At 36.3% G+C, this 20,728-nt stretch overlaps 1 protein-coding gene across 9 annotated transcripts in view; it reads left to right on the top strand.

Moving 5' to 3' along the window:
• UCHL3 (ubiquitin C-terminal hydrolase L3) overlaps positions 1-20,728 on the top strand; it is a 111,327-nt gene that overhangs the window by 23,692 nt on the left and 66,907 nt on the right. The window contains exon 1 of one of the 9 annotated variants that reach the window (XM_072622293.1): positions 12,361-12,521. The exons of 7 other annotated variants lie outside the window; for them this stretch is intronic. The gene's annotated coding sequence lies outside the window, so the exon portion shown is untranslated. Of the gene's footprint in view, positions 1-12,360; positions 12,522-20,728 lie in introns of those variants that run through there. One more of the 9 variants, XM_072622285.1, reaches the window with a different exon arrangement.

Below are 20,728 nucleotides of genomic sequence, written 5' to 3'. Positions count from 1 at the left end.
GGCTTTTGTCATGATCTTTTTAAGTTCTTAGTTTATCATCTAGTGTGTTAGTTGTCTTTTCTAAATATCATCCCTAAACAGTCTCAGTTGAGTCAACTCATTTGAACACTAACATCTGGTATTAGCTGTTGTGCTGCATGAGGAAGTAGAAATGGCAGTAGAGAAAACTGTGGGATGGGAATAGCAGCTGGATTTGAAAAAAGTACAGAGCATTTCTGTACTTGAGGTGATATAATTTTGAGGGTTTGGAAGATTGATTCTTAAGCTTTCTGAAAGAGGGGAAGGATACCAAATGCTTAGAAAATACCACAGATATTGCTGAAAATGGTGATTTATAAAAGCATCAGTAACTATGAAACATGTATAATTAACTATCTCAATAAAATCTTTGAGAATAATCTGTGCACATGTTGAAGGCATCCTTGGTAATGTATGAGAGTGTACCAGGCCACCTTTGGAAATGATATACTGTAGCATACCTCATCTTTAGTTACAGAATTGAAAGATTCAGAAAATGCAGGTTTCTTCTGTGCTTTTTGCTTATTTACAATCCAGATTCTGGTTGCAGTTACTACTGACCCCATGTTATTCTCCCGCTATCTCAGGGTGTTCAATACCTGTTTGTTGGTTTTTTTAATTAAAGTTTTGTCAATTGAAATCTATTTTCCCTCCCCATTGCTTTTTTTAAAAAAAATCCTTTTAACAAATATTTGTAGTCACGTAAAAAAAAAATTTTCTCACTGTCTATGTTCAAAAAGTATATCTTATTCTGCTTTCCATCCTGAATCCATCATCTCTCTGTCAGGAGATAAACAGTGTGCTTCATCATTCCTTTGGAATCGTGGATGGGCATTGTATTAATCATAGTTAGAAATCTAATCATAGTTTATTAAACAACTTTAAAGTTGTTTGTATTTACAGTGTTGTTGTTACATATATATGTTGTTGTTCCCCTGGTTCTATTCATTTCATTTTTCATCAAGTCTTCAGAATGGTTCATTTTTATAATATGGATGTTATAGCATAAATTGTACTTCTACTTTGTTATTGTTAGTCAATTTTCAGTCGTGTCCAACTCTTTCTGACTATATTTGGGGTTTTCGTGGCAAAAATACTGGAGTGATTTGCTATTTCCTTCCTCGGCTCATTTTACAGATGAGGAAAGTGAGGCAGGAGTGTGAAGTGACTTGCCCAGTGTCACATTGCTAATAAATGCCTGAGGCTGTTCTTCCTAACTCCAGGGGCAACACTTTATCCACTGTGCCACGTAGCTACCCTTCTGCTTACTTTACTCTTGATCATTTCATATTGGTCTTTTCATATCTCTTTGAAATCATCTTTTTCCTCATTTCTTATAGTATGCTAGTATTTCTTCACATTCATATACCACCTTTTGTTTCTCCATTCCATGATTGATGAATCATCCCCCTGTTTTAGGTAGTATTCCCATTTTTTACATTGACTCACCCTGCTGTGAGCAGTTATTATTTTTCCAGTTGCTTATATGGCTTGAGTATATCTTGATAGGTAGATATCCACATCTTTTACAGTCATTATATTTTTAAAACAGGATTTCTCTTTCTGTCTCTTTGTGGGTATTATATGGAAGTTACTTCAGTGTTTTAGTTGACTGTAGGATTTTTAAGTACACCAATCATATCAAATGCAGAAAGTGAAAATTTTGTTTCTTCTTTATCTATACTTAGTTCTCCAATTTCTTTTTCTTGTGTTACTGCTGTAGCAAACATTTCTAGTACTGGGTCAAATAGAAATGATGACAGTAGACATCCTTTTTTCACCCCTAATTTGGAAATGATTCTCCTTTATCCTCATTGTATATAATGTTATTTCTTGATATACACAGACATATGCACACAGATTATTTTAAAGAAAGGTCCATTTATTCCTGTATTTTCTACTCTGTGTGTATGTGTGTGCTCATGTGTGTGTGCGTGTGAGAGCTCTTAACAGAAATGGATGTTGTATTTTGTTTGATTTTGTAGTTTTCTTCTGTAGTCTAAATCCTACTTTTCCTCTTGGGGACTTCAGTGTTCATGTTGATGTCCTCACAGAGATGCTGATCTCCCATCTTCTCAACTGCAGCAACCTTCCCCCTACCTCACCCACACAAAGGGATGGTTATAACTCTTGATCTGAACGTCACTTCTAAGGCTTCTGTTTATGTAATTGAGAATAGACTGTAATCTCCTGCCTTTACATCTTTACCTGTTCTTCATCCCTCTTAAATCTATTCTTTATTCTCACTATGACCTCCAGTCACAGTCTAGACCACTCTCTACCCACTCTCCTCCCCTCCCTTTCCTGGACCATCACATCTGCTCTCATTTCACTTTCCTCCTTTTAATCTTAACCCTGTAAATAAGCAGTTTGAACATTTATTGTCCTCACCTCTCAAATTCCTTGCCCTGTTGTCCTGTTATTGCTTATGTCTTGCTAAACCTTGGCCTTGGATTAGCCTGCCATCTGCTTCCTCTAGTACTTATGTGCTGCTAACTTCTGATGGAGAAGGTCACACAAATGGGCCAGTTGCATCCAATCCAAATTATTTTCTAATTTTAACTAGGTTTTCACTGTTACACAAGATTTCTTCTAACATGGAGTTCTGCTGTGGTTTACCTTGTCAGTCAGTCAGTAAATATTTATTAAATATCTACTTACTATGTGCTGGGCATTGTACTGAACACTGAGAATGCAAAGAAAGGCAAAAGATGGCCCCTGCCCTTAAGGAACTCACCATAAAAAGAAGCTGAGGGGAAAGGAGGGGGTGAGTGCGGCATGATGACGTCCTGCCTCCAGGTGGCAAATGATAAGGTGTCTGCTCTGGGGCCACCTCCTTAAGTAGAGGATCTAGAAGGAGCTCTGCAGCTGAGAGGGGCCCAACAGGCAGGAAGTACTGAGGAGATGTGCTTCAGAGTTGATGGGAACTTGCAGGAAGATGAGTTTCTGAAGACATTGATACTTCCAGCTGTTAGTACCCTTTCTCCCTAACTACTTTAAACTTAACTAACTTTTATTTAATCTTCAATCTCTAAGAAACCAAATTTATCAGACATAATAAAGATTGGTCTGAATACAGAAATTTTACTCCAGACTCTAAAAATATAGCCTATCTAGACCAAAAGGGTTGGAGGAAAGAAATTGCCCAGCATCTATCTTTTGATATGTATAATTTGTAAGTAATGAATAAATAATGCACCCTAAAGAAATTTATAAATGTTAAACTTAAGGCATTCATTTTTTAAAAAAATCTCCCCCAGTCTATTGGTCTTTACCTGCTGTTTACAAATGCGTGGGTTTCCCTCATTCTTAAATACTCTCATTTCATCATGCCTTCCCTTCAACCTATCATCTTACATCTCTTTTCCTTTTCACAGCCAAATTCCTAGAAAAAGTTTACAACCTAATCAGCTGACTTCTCAGTGCTTTAGGTTCAAACCTTTTGCTGCCTTCTTAGTCAACAAGTGCTGTTCTTCTCTTAACAATGAATTGATGGCTAGGAGCTTTGAAACTTAATTCCATACCATTAGTTTTTGATGCTAACATAGTTACCTTTACATTGCAATGCTCCTTTATTTTTTGGCTAATTTATGACTTTTTTCAGACCATTTTTCTTTCTTTTCTTAAAAATTCAATTTAATTTTAATTTTTAAATTTCCTCCTCCACCTCCCTCACCCATTGTGAAGGCAAGAAAAACAACATCATTACAAATATGTATAGTCAAGCATTAGCCATATCTGAAAGAAAAGAAAAGATGCTTCACTCTGCATTCTGAGTCCACCAACTCTCTATAATGTTTCATCATGACTCCTTTGGAATTGTGGTTGATCAATTATATTGTTAGGATTTAAGTCTTTCAAAGTTATTCATCTTAACAATATTATTGTCATTGTATAAATTGTTTTCTTGGTTCTGTTCACTTCACTTTGAATTAGTTTATATAAGTCTTTCCAAATTTTTCTGAAACCCTCCTTTAGTTATTTCCTATAGCACAGTAGTATTTCCATCATGTTCTTGTAGCATAACTTGTTCAGCCATTCCCCAGCTGATGGGCACTTCCTCAGTTTCCAGTTCTTTGCCACAACAAAAAGAATTGCTATGTTTCCGTATGTTTGAGTCCTTCTCTTTCCTTGATCCCAGGATAGAATTCTAGTAGTGGTATCCCTGCAGACCATTTTTCTTAAGCAGTTTAACCACTAAATTCTGTTACAAGTTACTTGAGTGTTATCCTAATACACAGTCATTTCTAAATCTGGAAGGTTAACTTCTAGTTCAAGTTCCCTGCATTGTAAATGAAAAAAGTGAAGGCCAAAGATATTGATTTGCCTGAATTTATATATTTAATGTCAGAATTAGGACTTAATCTTGGGACTTATTATCTCTAGTCCAGTGATCTTTCCACCATGCCACATTGCAACTAGAATATACATATCAATATTTTAATCTACTGAATTTGTTAATTATATGTCATGAATAATATAGCTTACTTAATAGATCAGAGTTTTTATTTCACTAGCATCCTGTTTTCTGTCTTTCATAAGACTTTATATAATTATATAAGTATACTTGACTCTACAGAAACACCCAAATCCTTTGTTTCAGGTTTGCTAGTTTAATCTTAATGTTTAATCTTTTTATGAGAAAAGTAGGTAATGTAACAGTAGGGTTTAACTTCTGTGCCTATATTCCTTTACCTTATTCTCATTACTTTTCCATGTCTGTGGTGATGAATGCTATCATCAGCTTCTTTTGTCATTATTAGTTGTTGGGCTCATTGTGAAATTGGTACTCTTCTAAGTGTTTATTTCTTGAAATAGGGATAAGGATAGGACCTGTGATTTCTTTGGTGCAGTGAACTCCTAAGTAAGCCAATTCCCTCTACCAGTGTAGCTTGCTACCTTAGGTTTAATAGCTGGTATTTATGACAGGAGGAACTAGAACCCTGGTCTTCCTGGCTCTGTCAGCTCTTCTAGTCAGTGCTGTCTCTTATATTAGGAAATGTCTATGAAAATTTGTGTGTTTGATTATGTATGTGTGTGTGTGTATGTGTATGTGTATGTGTATGTGTATGTGTATGTGTATGTGTATGTAAACTGTAACCTTAGATGAATCAGTTCATTTCACCTGGGTCCCCACTTTCCTCAGCACACATTGGGATTCTAGGGGTGGACTCTCTGATCTCTAAGTTTCTTTTCAACCCTACGCATATATAATGATTCCATGATCTTTTAGCAGTTTCAATGGTAGCTTGAAGGTCCATTAGATAAGATTGTAATCTATAAGTTAGTAGTTAAAGAGAATGTTTTCATAACTGAGATGAATTCATTGAGAAATGTATTACATTTTAAAAAAAGGTGCTAGTTTACTGACTTGGACTAGGTCAACCTCCAACAAAATTCCTACTCTCTTGTCCTTTTGTGGCATGGAGGTGTCTGTTTTCTCAGAGGCTCTGGAAATTAAGTATAAGCTCTAGTGCGGTCTACCAAACTAGAAAAGCTTTGAATTATAAATTCAAGAACAGGATGTGTCTGCTGTTTAGCAGATCATCCTTAAATACCAAGAGGCTTATCACTAGTACGTTGGCTTCTATGTGATACATTTTTTTATCCATGGTAATCTGTGAAACAAGTAAAGATACAACTATGTTTCTCAGACATTTTATTATTATTTTTCTAGTCCCATAAAGTTTAGTATGTTTGATATAGCCCGGAATCTGTAAGTTTATTTCACTAGCATTGCCATTTTGTTATATCATCATAGTCTGACCATGAGCAATTAATAGCTCTCTTATTAGGTCTATTTTTATGGAGTAGTTAGAAGTTGTATTCATAGCTGATTGACCATGGAGAGGGTTATAGCTCTCTCCCTATGATTACTAGTTGTGGTTTGTGTTTCTGGCAAAAACACACCTTCACTTACTCCCAGTACTCCCCCATCATACTTACTCCACTATACAAGCTTCCCCTGCCCCCAACCCCTCCCTCCACACGTTCAGTGGCCAGATCTTGTTGTCTTTATCTCCTCGACATTCATCCCCTAGTCACTTGTCATCTTGACTATTGAAATAACCTCCTAATAAATGTTCCCACTCTTATTCCATCCTCTTCAGAAAGTACCAAAATGATTTTCTGAAATTACAGGTCTATATCACACCCTCTTCCCTCAAGGAAACTGCAGTGTTGCCTTATTACCTTTAAAAGTAAATATAAACATCCCTGTTTGGCATTTAGAACATGTTACAACCTGACCCCAACCTGCCTTCTTAACGATAATGCTCTTTCATGCGCTTTATGACTCAACAAAACTGGTTTTCTTGCTGTTTCTGAGACATCATACTTTATTTTACATCTCTGTGCTTTTGTACTGATTATCTCTGATGCTAGAATGTCCTCTCTCCTTATCTGTGTCCTTTGAATCATTAGTTTCTTTCAAGACTATGCTCAAGCACCAGTCTCTTCGCATGAGAACTATCCTGAACCTTCCAACTGCTAGTACTATACCCTCCAGTTGACTTTGTATTTTTTTATGTGTGTATTTTGTATGTACCCATATGTATAATGTTTTCTCAACCCTATTAGAATATAAGATCCTTAAGGAGCAAAGACTGTTACAGATTTTATCTTTGTTTTTCTAGTGTCTGGCACGTACTAGGTCCTTAATAAATGATTATTGATTGATTGATTTGCAAGGATTTCAATTTAAAAAGCATTTGTCAATGCCTACTTTTGTTAGGTGGTATGCAAGGCACCGAGGATACAAAGACTACGATAAAAACATTTCTTACTCAAGCTGTTTAAGGTCTCTTGAGGGAAATCACATAAATGCCTATTCCCTTCCCCAAATATCAAATAGTTCTTTAACAAACTTGATGAGTATAAATGAATATTGTTGAGTTAAAGTATATTCAGTTTTTTGTGAAGCTTACATCAGAATAGTAGAAAAGTAGATTTAAAATTTTTCCTTTAAAAGGGGCAAAGACTAATATTAAAATTAAATTATAACATTGACAACTATCTCTCCGTCTTATAGAGGAGAATTAAAGGATTATTTTGATGTTTAAAGGAAGCAAATTTGAGAAGATGAATGAGAAAAGAAGCAAAAAGCTTAGTTAGTCCTTATATGACATTCCTGTTTAAAGGTGGTAGAAAGGTGAGAAAGTTGAAAATTTGAGAACCTTGAATTGTAGAGGTTTAGGAATTGTGTTCATTGTTTAATGTGAGTGTGTGTCTTAGTGTAATTGTGAATGATAATAATAGCTAATATTTATGTGGCAACTGTTATATCCTAGGCACTATGCTCTTTAATTGTGATAGTTAGGATTAGTGTCATGCTAGTGAATGCAGAGTAGATTATATCCTGAAAGAATTAACTAGTTATAAAAATAAAAGGAGTTTTTTTTATTTAAAAAGTTGATTTAAAAACATATCTCATTTATATTGTCTATAGGAAATTAGTCAAAGATAATAAAGACACATTTAGAATGAGAAATGGGGTAAAATTGAATGTTTCAGCTAACTGCAGAAACTCAGTAGTTACAAAAATGAGATTTTTGTTGCTTGTACCTTTGATTTCACTAATGTAGAAGTAAGGAAATGATCAATGCAGATCTTAAAGCCTTCTGCTTGATCTTCTATACTTGCTATTACACAGATTTTTAGATTTAATTCTGTGTAATCTAAATGCTAATCCAATACTTTATTAAAATAAACCAGAGGGGAGCGGAGCCAAGATGGCGGAGTAGAAAGACACACATACGCAAGCTCCAAACCCACAGCCCATAAAATATCTGTAAAAAAGAACTCCCAACAAATTCTGGAGCAGCAGAAGCCACAGAACAACGGAGCAGACAAGATTTCTGTTCCAGAGAGCCCTGAAAACCTCTCCTAAAAGGTCCATTGTGCTGCAGACCCGGAGCCGAGCCCAGCCCTGCCTTGGCCACACAGCACCAAGAGGAGCAGATCCCAGCAGGCTTCAGAGATGGAATCTCCAGCGGCCACTGCAAGTCCCGCCACCCACGGGCCCCAAAGGTTGGTGAGAGGGTCTTCTCGGCTTGCCGAGAGGGAAGTGGGGTCCCCCATAACTCAGGCCCCCTCGAGAGGCAGCAGCAGAGGCTGGAGCAGACCAGGGCTCCCCAAGCAGGCTGGAGCCTGGATCCATTGTTGAAGGTCTCTGCATAAAGCCCCTGAGGGAACTGAGCCCCTCCTGGCAGCCCTGCCCCCACCTGAGCACCTGAACTTAATCTCACATTGAATAGCAGCCCTGCCCCCACCAAAAGCCCTGAGGCTGGGAAGTAGCATTTGAGTCTCAGACCCCAAGTGCTGGCTGGGAGGATCTGGAGGCAAAGTGGGTGTGAAGAGAATACTTAGAAGTCAAGTCACTGGCTGGGAAAATGCCCAGAAAAGGGAAAAAAAAATGACTATGGAAGGTTACTTTCTTGGTGAACAGGTATTTCCTCCCTTCCTTTCTGATGAGGAAGAACAATGCTTACCATCAGGGAAAGACACAGAAGTCAAGGCTTCTGTATCCTAGCCCACCCAATGGGCTCAGGCCATGGAAGAGCTCAAAAAGGATTTTGAAAAACAAGTTAGAGAGGTGCAGGAAAACCTGGGAAGACAAATGAGAGACATGCAAGTAAAGCATGAAAAGCAGGTCCACACCTTGCTAAAGGAGACCCAAAAAAATGCTGAAGAAAATAACACCTTGAAAAATAGGCTAACTCAACTGGCAAAAGAGGTTCAAAAAGCCAATGAGGAGAAGAATGCTTTAAAAAGCAGAATTAGACAAATGGAAAAGGAGGTTCAAAAGCTCACTGAAGAAAATAGTTCTTTCAAAATTAGAACGGAACAGATGAAGGCTGATGACTTTATGAGAAACCAAGGAATCACAAAACAAAACCAAAAGAATGAAAAAATGGAAGATAATGTGAAATATCTCATTGGAAAAACAACTGACCTGGAAAATAGATCCAGGAGAAACAATTTAAAAATTATGGGCCTATCTGAAAGCCATGATCCAAAAAAGAGCCTAGACATCATCTTTCATAAAATTATCAAGGAAAACTGCCCTGAGATTTTAGAACCAGAGGGCAAAATAAGTATTCAAGGAATCCACCGATCACTACCTGAAAGAGATCCAAAAAGAGAAACTCCTAGGAACATTGTGGCCAAATTCCAGAGTTCCCAGGTCAAGGAGAAAATATTGCAAGCACCTAGAAAGAAACAATTCAAGTATTGTGGAAATACAGTCAGGATACCACAAGATCTAGCAGCTTCTACATTAAGGGATTGAAGGGCATGGAATAGGATATTCCAGAAGTCAAAGGAAGTAGGACTAAAACCAAGAATCACCTACCCAGCAAAACTGAGTATAATACTTCAGGGGAAAAATTGGTCTTTCAATGAAATAGAGGACTTTCAAGCATTCCTGATGAAAAGACCAGAGCTAAAAAGAAAATTTGACTTTCAAACACAAGAATGAAGAGAAGCATGAAAAGGTAAACAGCAAAGAGAAGTCATAAGGGACTTATAAAAGTTGAACTGTTTACATTCCTACATGGAAAGACAATATTAGTAACTCTTGAAACTATTCAGTATCTGGGTACTGGGTGGGATTACACACACACACATGCACACGCACATACACACAGAGACAGAGTGCGCAGAGTGAATTGAATAGGATGGGATCATATCTTAAAAAAAAATGAAATCAAGCAGTGAGAGAGAAATATATGGGAGGAGAAAGGGAGAAATGGAATGGGGCAAATTATCTCTCATAAAAGAGGCAAGCAAAAGACTTTTTTAGTTTGGGGAAAAAGAGGGGAGGTGAGAGAAAAACATGAAGTTAACTCTCATCACATTCCACTAAAGGAAGGAATAAAATGCACACTCATTTTGGTATGAAAACCTATCTTACAATACAGGAAAGTGGGGGATAAGGGGATAAACAGGGTGGGGGGGATGATGGAAGGGAGGGCATAGGGAGGAGGAGCAATTTGAGGTCAACACTCATGGGGAGGGACAGGATCAAAAGAGAGAATAGAAGTAATGGGGGACAGGATAGGATGGAGGGAAATATAGTTAGTCTTATACAACACGACTATTATGGAAATCATTTGCAAAACTACCCAGATTTGGCCTATATTGAATTGCTTGCCTTCCAAAGGGAGGGGGTGGGGAGGGAGGGATGAAGAGAAGTTGGAACTCAAAGTTTTAGGAACAACTGTCGAGTACTGTTCTTGCCACTAGGAGAAGAGAAATACAGGTAAAGGGGTATAGAAAGTTATCTGGCCCTACAGGACAAAAGAGAAGATGTAGACAAGGGCAGAGAGGGATGATAGAAGAGAGGGCAGATTGGTGATAGGGGCAATTAGAATGCTTGGTGTTTTGGGGGAGGGGGAGGGGACAAAAGGGGAGAAAATTTGGAACCCAAAATTTTGTGAAAATGAATGTTAAAAGTTAAATAAAAAAAAAAAAGATAAACCAGAAATAACATTATTCATAAGAAAGAAGGTGAAGGGAAATAATGAAACACCAGTTGCACTTGAATACTCGTTCTGTCTGATTTCAAATTACACTGTAAAGTCATAATTACCAGTGATCTCATAATTGATTTTTAAGAAAATTATCTAATGGTCTGCAGTGATAACACTACTAGAATTGTATCCTGAGATCAAGAAAAGAGAAGGACACATATATAAGAACTGGAAACTGAGGAAGTGCCCATCATTTGGGGCATGGCTGAAAAAGTTATGGTATATGAATGTGAAAGAAAAGTAGTTCAAGAGTATAAGTTAGATAACTTTCTTGCCATGGGATATTAGAATTGCCATCCTCCAAAAGAACAGGTATTAAAAAATAATCTTATTTTTAACCAAAATCGTTTATTATTTGATGCTTTTTAAAACTTAATTGTATGTTAGGCCACAGTAAAACAGGCATAGTTTCTAGGAGTAGAGAGGGTTATTCTGGTCCTCATCAGACCTCATGTGGAGTACTGTGTTGAGTTTTTCGTGTGAGGATATTGATAAGCTGGAAAATGTCCAGAGGATAACAGCCATGATATTGAAAGGCTTTGTGTCCATGTTACATGAAGATTGACTGAAAGAACTAGATGTGTTTAGCCTGGAGAAGAGCTGTCTACAAGTTTTTAAAGGGCTATCATATGGAAGAGGGATTAATTTAGTTCTGTTTACTGCTGGAGAGAAACCAGGAGTAATGGGTAGAGAGCTTCAGAGAGGCCAATTAAGTCTTGGTTGAGAAAGTCTCAACTCTTAAATCTGAACTCTTAAAAATGAGCTGATTCTGAAAACTTACAGATCAAGAGGAACAGAGGTAAAAAGGTTAAAGGAAAGATCTACTGAAAAAGCATTAGCAGTTAAGTTAGAAACAGTGCAATGAATTCCTAAAGATTGACATAGCTAATAAATAGGTGCATGAAATTAAGTGGTAAACTGGGTCATAGTAAGTAATCTTAAGAGAAACTGATTTTGAACAACAATATAGAGAGCAAACAGACAGCACAACCATATTTCTTTTCTTTCAGTGTAGTTAGATGGATTCAGTATTGACTGAGTGACCTGATCCAAAGAATGGTCTTTGATAAGTCAATGTCAGCTTGAAGGGAGGTTTCCAGTGGAATTACGTATTCCTCTTTTTGACCCTGTATTCCTGAGCATTTTTATCAAAGACTGAGACAATGCCAACAGTCATGTTTGTCCAGTTTACAGGAAACAGAATCTGAGGATATAATAGATATAGCAAAATATTATTGTATAAATATATGTAATCTAATATTGTATGAAGTGCAATAGCAGATATAATAAAAGCATTTGTCAAGTGCTTAATGTCAGCCCAAGTGTAGCAGCAACCACACTGGCATACCCAGGTTCTTAGATCTACTTTACTGGAAAGACAGCTGTTTAAGGGGTCAGCAGTCTTTTTTAATTATATTCAACAAACAGAGAAAATATAAGCAGAGCCCTTCACAGCAATGCAAGGACCTAAAACATTCCCAAAGGACTCGAGGCAAAACACCATCCACATCCAAGGAAAGAACTATGGAATCAGAACGCAGAATGAAGCAGACTATTTTCTCTTGTGTTATGTTTTATTTTCTCTCATTCTTTTTAATTCTTCTAGGCAACACGACTAACGTGAAAATGTGTTTAATAAGTGGGGTGTGAAGTATGTGTGGGGTAGGGTGGGGGGGGGGCCCTTAACAGCTACCCAGAGTCTCATCTGGCTTCAGAGCCAGAGGGCATCAGGACCTTTGTTATCCAGTGCTTCGTTAATTAACAAAAGATGTGGGCCTTCTTACAAAACAAGCTTCCCCTAATGGGCTTCACCTGAGGACTCTTAATGGGTGAGTGGGTGAGTGGGTGGGGATCTTTAACTCTCTTTACCCTGGACACTGTGTGAATTGCTAGGGATACAAATACAAGCAAGAAGACAGTATCTGTCCTTAAGAAACTTACATTCTAATGAAGGAAGATGCTACATAAAAGGTAGGAGAAGGGAGAAAAGAGCATGGCAATAGCATTGGGGACAATACTTGGAAGCCTGGTTCTCCAGAACTTAACAAGATACTTACCAGAGTCTAGAGGCGGAATCTAGGATCCTGTGGGAGGGGATTGAGAAGGATAGACACAGTGCAGATGGCTTGGTTTATAATGACCAGGAAATCATGACTTGGCAAGAGTCTGAATCAAGGAAAGATTTTGATAGTCTAGAATGAAAGATCAAATATTATAAGGTAAAACTTATATTAATAGCTTCTTCTTAATGTTGGAACACTTTTCGGCAGTGCAGATCAAAATCCCTGTAATTTTAGTAGATCAGTCTTACACTTAGTGGCCTAAGTCATAACTGACTTTCCCTGGGCCACAAAACCAGGCAATCACTCCTCCCTTCTCCCCATCTGGGTTCCACATAGAGTAAATACTCTTATCGATATTATGTCAGGTTGTCTCTCAGATGAGATTTAACAGGATTAAATATGCAACTTCATAAGTATGACATAGCTGGATAATCGTTCCCTTAAGAAAAATCTGAGAGTTTTAGTGAGTGAGCTCTGTGTGAGTCCGTGTGAGATAATGTGACATGACTGTCAAAAGGCAGATGTTGTCTTCGACTTCATTAAGAAAAGCAGTCTTCAAAGGGAGGGACAAAAATGACAAATGAGAGCAGTTATGAACAGAATGTGTATAGTGATAAAATGGTGCAAAATATAGTCAATATGAAAATAGTTTAAGTAGAAACTGGTTTTGAGAAGCAATGTAGGTGAAATGTAGCTTAAAATATAGCCCTTTGCAAGGGATGGAGTATATCTCAAGTGCTGGGGAGAAAATAACCCAAACTATTTGGAAACTAGTCAAAAGAGCTTTAAACTAAAAAGGCAAAGAGGAGAAAACCACCAGCATACATCTGTTCTTTTGTCACAGAGAAGAGTAGGTACAATGTTAGGAAGAATAAATAGTACGGCGAAAGAGAAAGAACAGCAGAAGAGAGCACTAAAATATTTATCTGATACAGATGAATCAAGAACAGAGCTGGCAGAAACATTGATGGACTAAGATGATCATAAACTAATAAAAGAAAAGGGAAGTCATTTCAGTGAAGATCTGCCACAGAAAAAAGATGAGCCATTTTGTTGTCAGACTATACTACACATCGCACAGATAGAAAAAACAAATGGCTTAGTTCAGGAAACATTAGAAACTCTCAGCAAAGGAGTGACAGAAATGAAGGGAGACTTCAGTGATCTGGACGTTCTGTAGATCCCTCGGCCCAAAACAAGACAGCTTTTAATTTCATAGGAATGATGATTTCTTCTTTCAAAGGGTGGAAAACCAACAAAAGGAAATTCTATTCTGGATCAGATTCTTACTAACAGGAATAAACTGGTTGTGAGGTGGAAATAATGGGAACCTTGCGAGGGAAGTGTTATTACTTCTTAGGTTTTGTGATAGAGGAGATGAAAGCCAGGAATAATTTAACATGTTCCTGCTATTTTGGGAGAGGAGATTTCATGTGAAATGAAATAAGTCATGAACTTCCTATCCATAGATCTGACATATAATTTATTCCATGCTCCTCTAATTTGTTTATGATGTCACCCTTTCAATCATTTGGAGCTTATCTGGGTAAGTAATGTGAGATGTTGCCAGATCACTTTCCAGTTTTCTGAGCAGTTTTTTGGTTGAATAATGCCCCAGTAGCTGTGATCCTTGGTTTATCAAAACACCTACGTTACTATGCTCATTTGATTGATTATTTTTTTTTTATATTTTGTATTTAATCTTTTCCCCTGATCAAAATCTTTTTTCTCACCCAGTAATAAATTACTTTAATGATTACAGCATCGTAGTGTAGTTTGAGAGCTAGTATTGCTAGGCCTTCTTCCTTCCTATTGTTTTTTACTCATGATATTGAAATACTCTTGACCTTGGTATTCTTGATGAATTTTTTTTATATTTTCTAGCTCTACAAAGCAATCTTTTGTTTGTTTGATTTGGAGGGGCACCAACAAAAATAAAATAATTTAGGTAGTATTATCATTTTTATTATATTGCCTTGATCTTCCCATTGAGCAGTTAACCTTTCTCCAGTTATTTAGATCTGCCTTTATTTGTGTAAAGAGTGTTTGGTAGGATCCCAATATTTGGGATAAGAACTTACTGTTCGACAAAAATTTCTGGGAAAACTGGATAACATTGTAGTGGAAGCTGGGCATAGACCAATGCCTGACACTGTACATAAGAATAAAGTCCAAATGGCTGTATGATCTAGGTATAAAGATTGATGCTATAAACAGATTAGTGGAGTAAGGAGTAGTGTATTTATCAGATTTATGGAGAATGGAGAAATTTTTGACTAAACAAGAGATAGAAAACATTATGAAGTGCAAAATGGATAATTTTGATTACATTAAATTAAAAAGTTTTTGCACAAACAAACCCAAAGCAACCAAAATTAAGAGGGAAGCAGAAAACTGGGAAAGAATTTTTGCAACTAGTATCTGTGATAAAGGCCTCATTTCTAAAATATATAGAAAACTGAGTCAAATGTACAAGAATACAAATCATTCCCCAATTGATAAATGGTCAAAGGATATGAACAGTTTTCAGAGGAAGAAATTAAAGCTATCTATAGTCATATGAAAAAAATGCTCTAAATCACTATTATATAGATTATAGAGAGATGAGATGCAAATCAAAACAACTCTGAGATACCACATCACATCTGTCAGATTGGCTAACATGACAAAACAGGAAGATGATAAATGCTGAAGAAGATATGGGAGAGCTGGAACACTAATTCATTGTTGGTGGAGCTGTGAGCTGATCCAACCATTCTGGAGAGCAATTTGGAACTATGCTCAAAGGGCTTCAAAAATGTGTACACCCTTTGACCCAGCAATACTGCTTCTAGGACTGTACCTCCAAGATAACATAAAAATGGGAAAGGGTCCCACATGTACAAAAATATCTATAGCATTTCTCTTTGTGATGACCAAAAACTGGAAATCAAAGGGATATCCATCAATTGGGGAATGGCTGAATAAATTGTGGTATATGATTTTAAAGGAATACTATTGTGCTGTAAGGAATGATGAACAGGAAGACTTCAGAGAGACCTGGAAAGACTTACATGTCATGATCTGATGCTGAGTGACAGGAGCAAAACCAGAACTTTGTACACAGCAACAACCATAGTGTGGGAGGAATTTTTCTGGTAGACTTAGTACTTCTTTGCAATGCAAGGACTTAAAAAATTCCCAGTGGATTCTTGAGGCAAAATGCCTTCCACATCCAGAGAAAAAACTATGAAATTGGATTGCAGAATGAAGCAGACCATTTTCTTTTGTATTATGTTTTGTTTTGTTTTTAATTCTTCTATGCAACATGACTAAGGTGAAAATGTATGTGATAGGAATGTATGTGTAGAACCGATGTAAAATTGTATGCTGTCTCAGGGAGGCAGTGAGAAAGGAGAGGGGAGGGTGGGAAAAACATCTAAGGTATATGGAAGTGATTGTATGTAGAACACTGAAAACAAATAAAATAATTTAATTTAAAAAAAAAAGCGTTTGGTAACTGTGCTTGTTTAGTTCCAGTGTGTATCATGGAAGGCAGATTCCCAAACATTTTAGACTGTCTGTAATTATTTTAAGTGGCGTTTCTCTTTCTGTCTCTGAATTTTGTTGGTAAGAAATGCTGGTGATTTGCGTGGGTTTATTTTTTATTCTACAACTTTGCTAAAGTTAATTGTTTCACTTAGGTTTTTTGGTTGGCTCTTTGGGGTTCTCTAACCAAATCATTATATTATCTGCAAAAAGTGATAGTTTTGTTACCTTTCTGCCTATGCTTGTTCCTTTGATTTCTTTTCTATGATCTTTTTTTCTCATTATTACCATAATTAGTATTCCTAGTACTATATTGAATAGTAATGGGGATAATGGATATCCTTGCTTTACCCTGATCTTACTGGAAAGACTTCTAGCTTATCTTCATTTCAGGTATTAATGACTTTTGGTTTTAGATAGGCATTACTTAAAGGACACCTCCATTTATTTCTGTGCTTTCTAGTGTTTATTAATAAGATTGGGTCTTACAGTTTGTCAAAGCTTTCTCTGCATTTACTTGAAATAGTCATATGATTTTACTTGATTTTATTATTAATGTGGTCTCAATTGTGTTTAGTTTTCCTAATATTGAACCAGCACTGCATTCATGGTGTAAATCTATTTTGTTCATAATGTATGATCTTTGTGATATATTGCTGTAGTCCCCATGCTCATGTCTTATTTAAAATTTTTATATCAATACTCAGGAGTTTTTTTATTATTTTATTATTTTTCTTTATCTGTTTTGACTTTCCCTGGTTTAGATATCACAACTATATTTGTGTCATAAGAGGAACTTGGTAGGACCCCTTCTATAATTTTTTTTGAAATGATTTGTATAACATGAAGATTATTTTTTTTTAATGGTAGAATTTACTTATAAATCTGTCTAGTCCTAAGATTTTTTTCCTTTGGGAATTCACTTATAGCTTGTTTAATTTCTTTTTCTGTGACAGGGTTATTTAAGTACTCATTTCTTTTCAGTTTATCTTTTCAATTTATATTTTTATAACTATCCATTTCATTTAGGTTGTTGATTTCATTGGTATATAGTTGGACAAAATAGCTCTAAATAATTGTTTTTATTTCTTCATTGGTTGTGAATTCAGCTTTTTCATTTTTGATAATGGTAACTTGATTTTTCTCTCTTTTAAAAGAATCAAATTAGCTAATCTATTTTTTCCTATTTATTTATTACTCTCTCCCAAAAGACTGTACAACCAAAAAAACCAAAATCATCCAGTTTATAATTTTATTAATTCAGTATTTTTTGTTGTTTTTGTGTGTTTTTCCTTCCAAATTTGTTAATCTCTTCTTTGATTTTTCATGATTTCCATTTTGGTGTTTAATTGTGAGTTTTCGTTGTTTTTTTTTTTTTATTTCTAGGTTTTTATTGTTAGTAGTATTCTCAATTTGTTGATCTGTTTTTTCTCTTTTTAATTGAAAGCATTTAGAGATACACATTTTCCCCAAGGGCTGCTTTGATTGCATTCCACAAATTTTGGTATACTGTATCATTGTTTTTATTTTAATACAATTATCAATTGTTTCTACAATTTGTTCATTGACCCAACCATTCTTTGGGGTTAAGTTATTTAGTTTCAAAGTAATTTTTAATCTTTGCTTCAAAGTCCCTCAGATTTATTTCATGTTTTTGCTTTTTCTGCATTTGTTTCCAAAGTTTTTTTTTGTCCTAGTTCATGGTAGTGTTTGTGAAGATACCTTGCACAACTGAGGAATAAGTATACTCCTTTCTGTTCCCATTCAGTATTCTCCAGAGGCATATCATAGCTAATTTTTCTAATATTCTATTCAGGGTTTTTTTGTTTATTTATTATTTAGTTAGATTTATCTAGGTTTGAAAGTTGTAAATTAAGTTTCTTCAGTATTGTTTTGCTATTTATTTCTCCTTGTATCTCATAAACTTTTCCTTTAATAATAGTTCAGCCACTGTGCCATTTGGTGCATATTTGTTTAGTATTGAAATTCATTATGTATGGTACCTTTCAGCCAGCTGGAGTTTCCATTCTTATCTCTGTTTTTGCTATTGTTTTCTCTAGTTGCTGTCCCTTCCTTTTTTACTTGAGCTGAAGCATAATGGATTCTGCTCTAGTCCTTTATTTTAACTCGCTGTATATCTTTATGTTTTAAGTGTGTTTCTTGCAAATAATGTTATTATTGTATTTTGGTTTCTAATCCATTTTGCTAACTGCTTCTACCATATAGGTGAACTTATCCTATAAACATGCACTGCTAATTGTATATCTTCCTTCATTTTATTCTCTTAGATTTCTCCTTGCCTCTTTTCCTTGCCCCTTAGTACTTCTGACTAATCCCTTCTGTAATTTATTCTCTCTCTTCTCTGCCCTCTTCTTTCCCCCTGGCCCCTCTTTAAGGGTGTTGTGCTTCTATTTCCTTCCTTAATTTACCCTCCTTTCTATTTCCCTGTTGTCTGAGATGTATTTTTGTAATCAACTTTGTGAATTTCTTCTTTCCTTTGAACAGTGTAGATGAGAGTAAGGTTCGAGTATAGCCCATTCCTTCCTGCCTTCTCTTTCCTCCTCATTGGTGTATAGACTCCTATTTGCATATATTATTTGTGTGGGATAATTTTCCTCCTCCTTTCTCTCTCTTACCCCCTCTCCCAGGTTGTTCTTCCCCACCCTTTCCGTTCTTCTTTTGTGATTATCAGAACATAACAGATTCAATCTCTGGCCTTCTCTGTTATTAAACTTTCTCTCAAGGGCTTCCTTGCCCTTGCTTGATGATGATAAAATTCTGAAGCTATATGTGTATCATCTCCCCATATAGGAATGTAAACAATTTAACCTTGTCTGGTCTCTTAAGATTACTCACTCATGTTTACCTTTTTATATTTTTGACTCCTGTGTTTATATGTCAGATTTTCTACTTGACTGGTATTTTCATCAAGAATATTTAAGTCTTCTCTATTTCATTAAAGGTCCATTTCTTCCCATGTAGGATTATACCTAGTTTTGTTGGGTAAGTTATTCTTGTAAACCTAGATCATTTGCCTTTTAGAATATCATATGCCAACCTCTCCTTTTCACATCATCCTGACTGTGGCTCCTAAATACATAAATAATTCTTTTTTTCTGGCTGTTTGCAGTGTTTTTTTTTCTTTGACTTGGGAGCTCTGAATTTTGGCTATATGTTCCTAAGAGTTTCCATTTTGAGCTTTCTTTCAGAAAGTGACTGGTAGATTCTTTCAATTTTTACTTTTTCTTCTGGTTCTAAGATACCTGGTTTTTATGGTTTTCAGGTAGTCTGGTGATTTTAAAATTATCTCTCCTTGATCTGATTTCTGTATCTTTTGTTTTTCCTGTGAGGTACTTCATATTTTCTCCTATTTTTTTCAGTCTTTTGACTTTTTATTTCCTAATATTTCTTGAAGTCATTAGCTTCCACTTGGCTAATTTTAATTTTCAGGGAGTTATTTTCTTCAGTAAGGTTTTATACCTCTTATTCCAAGTTGATAATGCTCTTTTCCTATCTTCTTTTACTCTTACTTCTTTCCCTATTTTTCCTCTACCACTCTCATTTTTTTAATGTCATTTTTCCATTCTTTTTTAAAACTCTTGCTTTAAGTCTTTGAAATTCTTGTTGGACTTGTGTCCAAACTTTTTAATTTGAGGCATTTCAGGTAGATGTTTTTGAGTTACTCTCTTCAGAGTTTGTGTCATTAACTTTGCTGTCACCATAATAACTCTTCATGATTAAGTTCCTTTTTTATTTGCTCTTTCTTGACATTGGACTTATATTAGTGTTGGACTCTACACAATTCTGGAAGTTTAGGCCAGCCTGAACTTGTGCGTCCTCTTTTGTCCTTCTGCTTTCACAGCTCAGGTTAGGGAGCCTCAAACTTTCTGTGCTCCCAGAGTGATGTGATCCAAGGAAAGGTCTACTTACTGGTCTTCTGGTCTGAGTTCTCTAAGTTTCTGACCTAGGTTTGGATGGGTTGCCCGTGCCTGTTTGGGAATTTCAGGAGACTAGTGCTGGACTCTGATGTCGTTAGCCTACTGCACTGCAAGCTACCCTTTTGTCAGGGACTCCTGCCCTGGTTATTCCACTGCAGGTTTTAACCTGAACTGGAGGCTAGAACTGAATCCCTACTCTGCTCCTGAAATCAGAGATGCACAGTTAGGATTTTCTTTCAGACTTGTTCCTTGCTTACTCATCATATGAGGCCCCATGTTCTCTGCTTTGGATCTGTGATCAGAACCTTGGTAATGGTTAAGAAAGGCATCAGATAGCACTTAGAGCTGTGCTCTGTGCTTGCTCAGAGATCCCTTAACATCTCTTTCTGCCCCTGTGCTTCTTTCCTGGGTGCTTTTTTTTGACTTTCTTTCAGAACCTGGGTTCTGGTGTACTCCCTACTGCATGTTCCTGCCCAAACTGTCTTCCTCAGTGTTCAAAGACTTCTCTATCTCACTAAGGTCCTATATAGGCTGGAGAAATGACTCACTGCAATTTTTTTTTCTTGATTTTCCTCATCAGAATTCACTCTGGTGTGTTTTTCACATCTTTGTAGAGGAGGTAGAGTGGGTTGTGTCAACCTGAAAATAT

The sequence above is a fragment of the Notamacropus eugenii genome, chromosome 6 (assembly GCF_028372415.1).
Source record: "Notamacropus eugenii isolate mMacEug1 chromosome 6, mMacEug1.pri_v2, whole genome shotgun sequence".
NCBI classification, from domain to species: Eukaryota; Metazoa; Chordata; class Mammalia; order Diprotodontia; family Macropodidae; genus Notamacropus; species Notamacropus eugenii.
The sequence above is the reverse complement of the archived record's forward strand: the minus strand, read 5'-3'. Positions and strand labels throughout refer to the sequence as shown.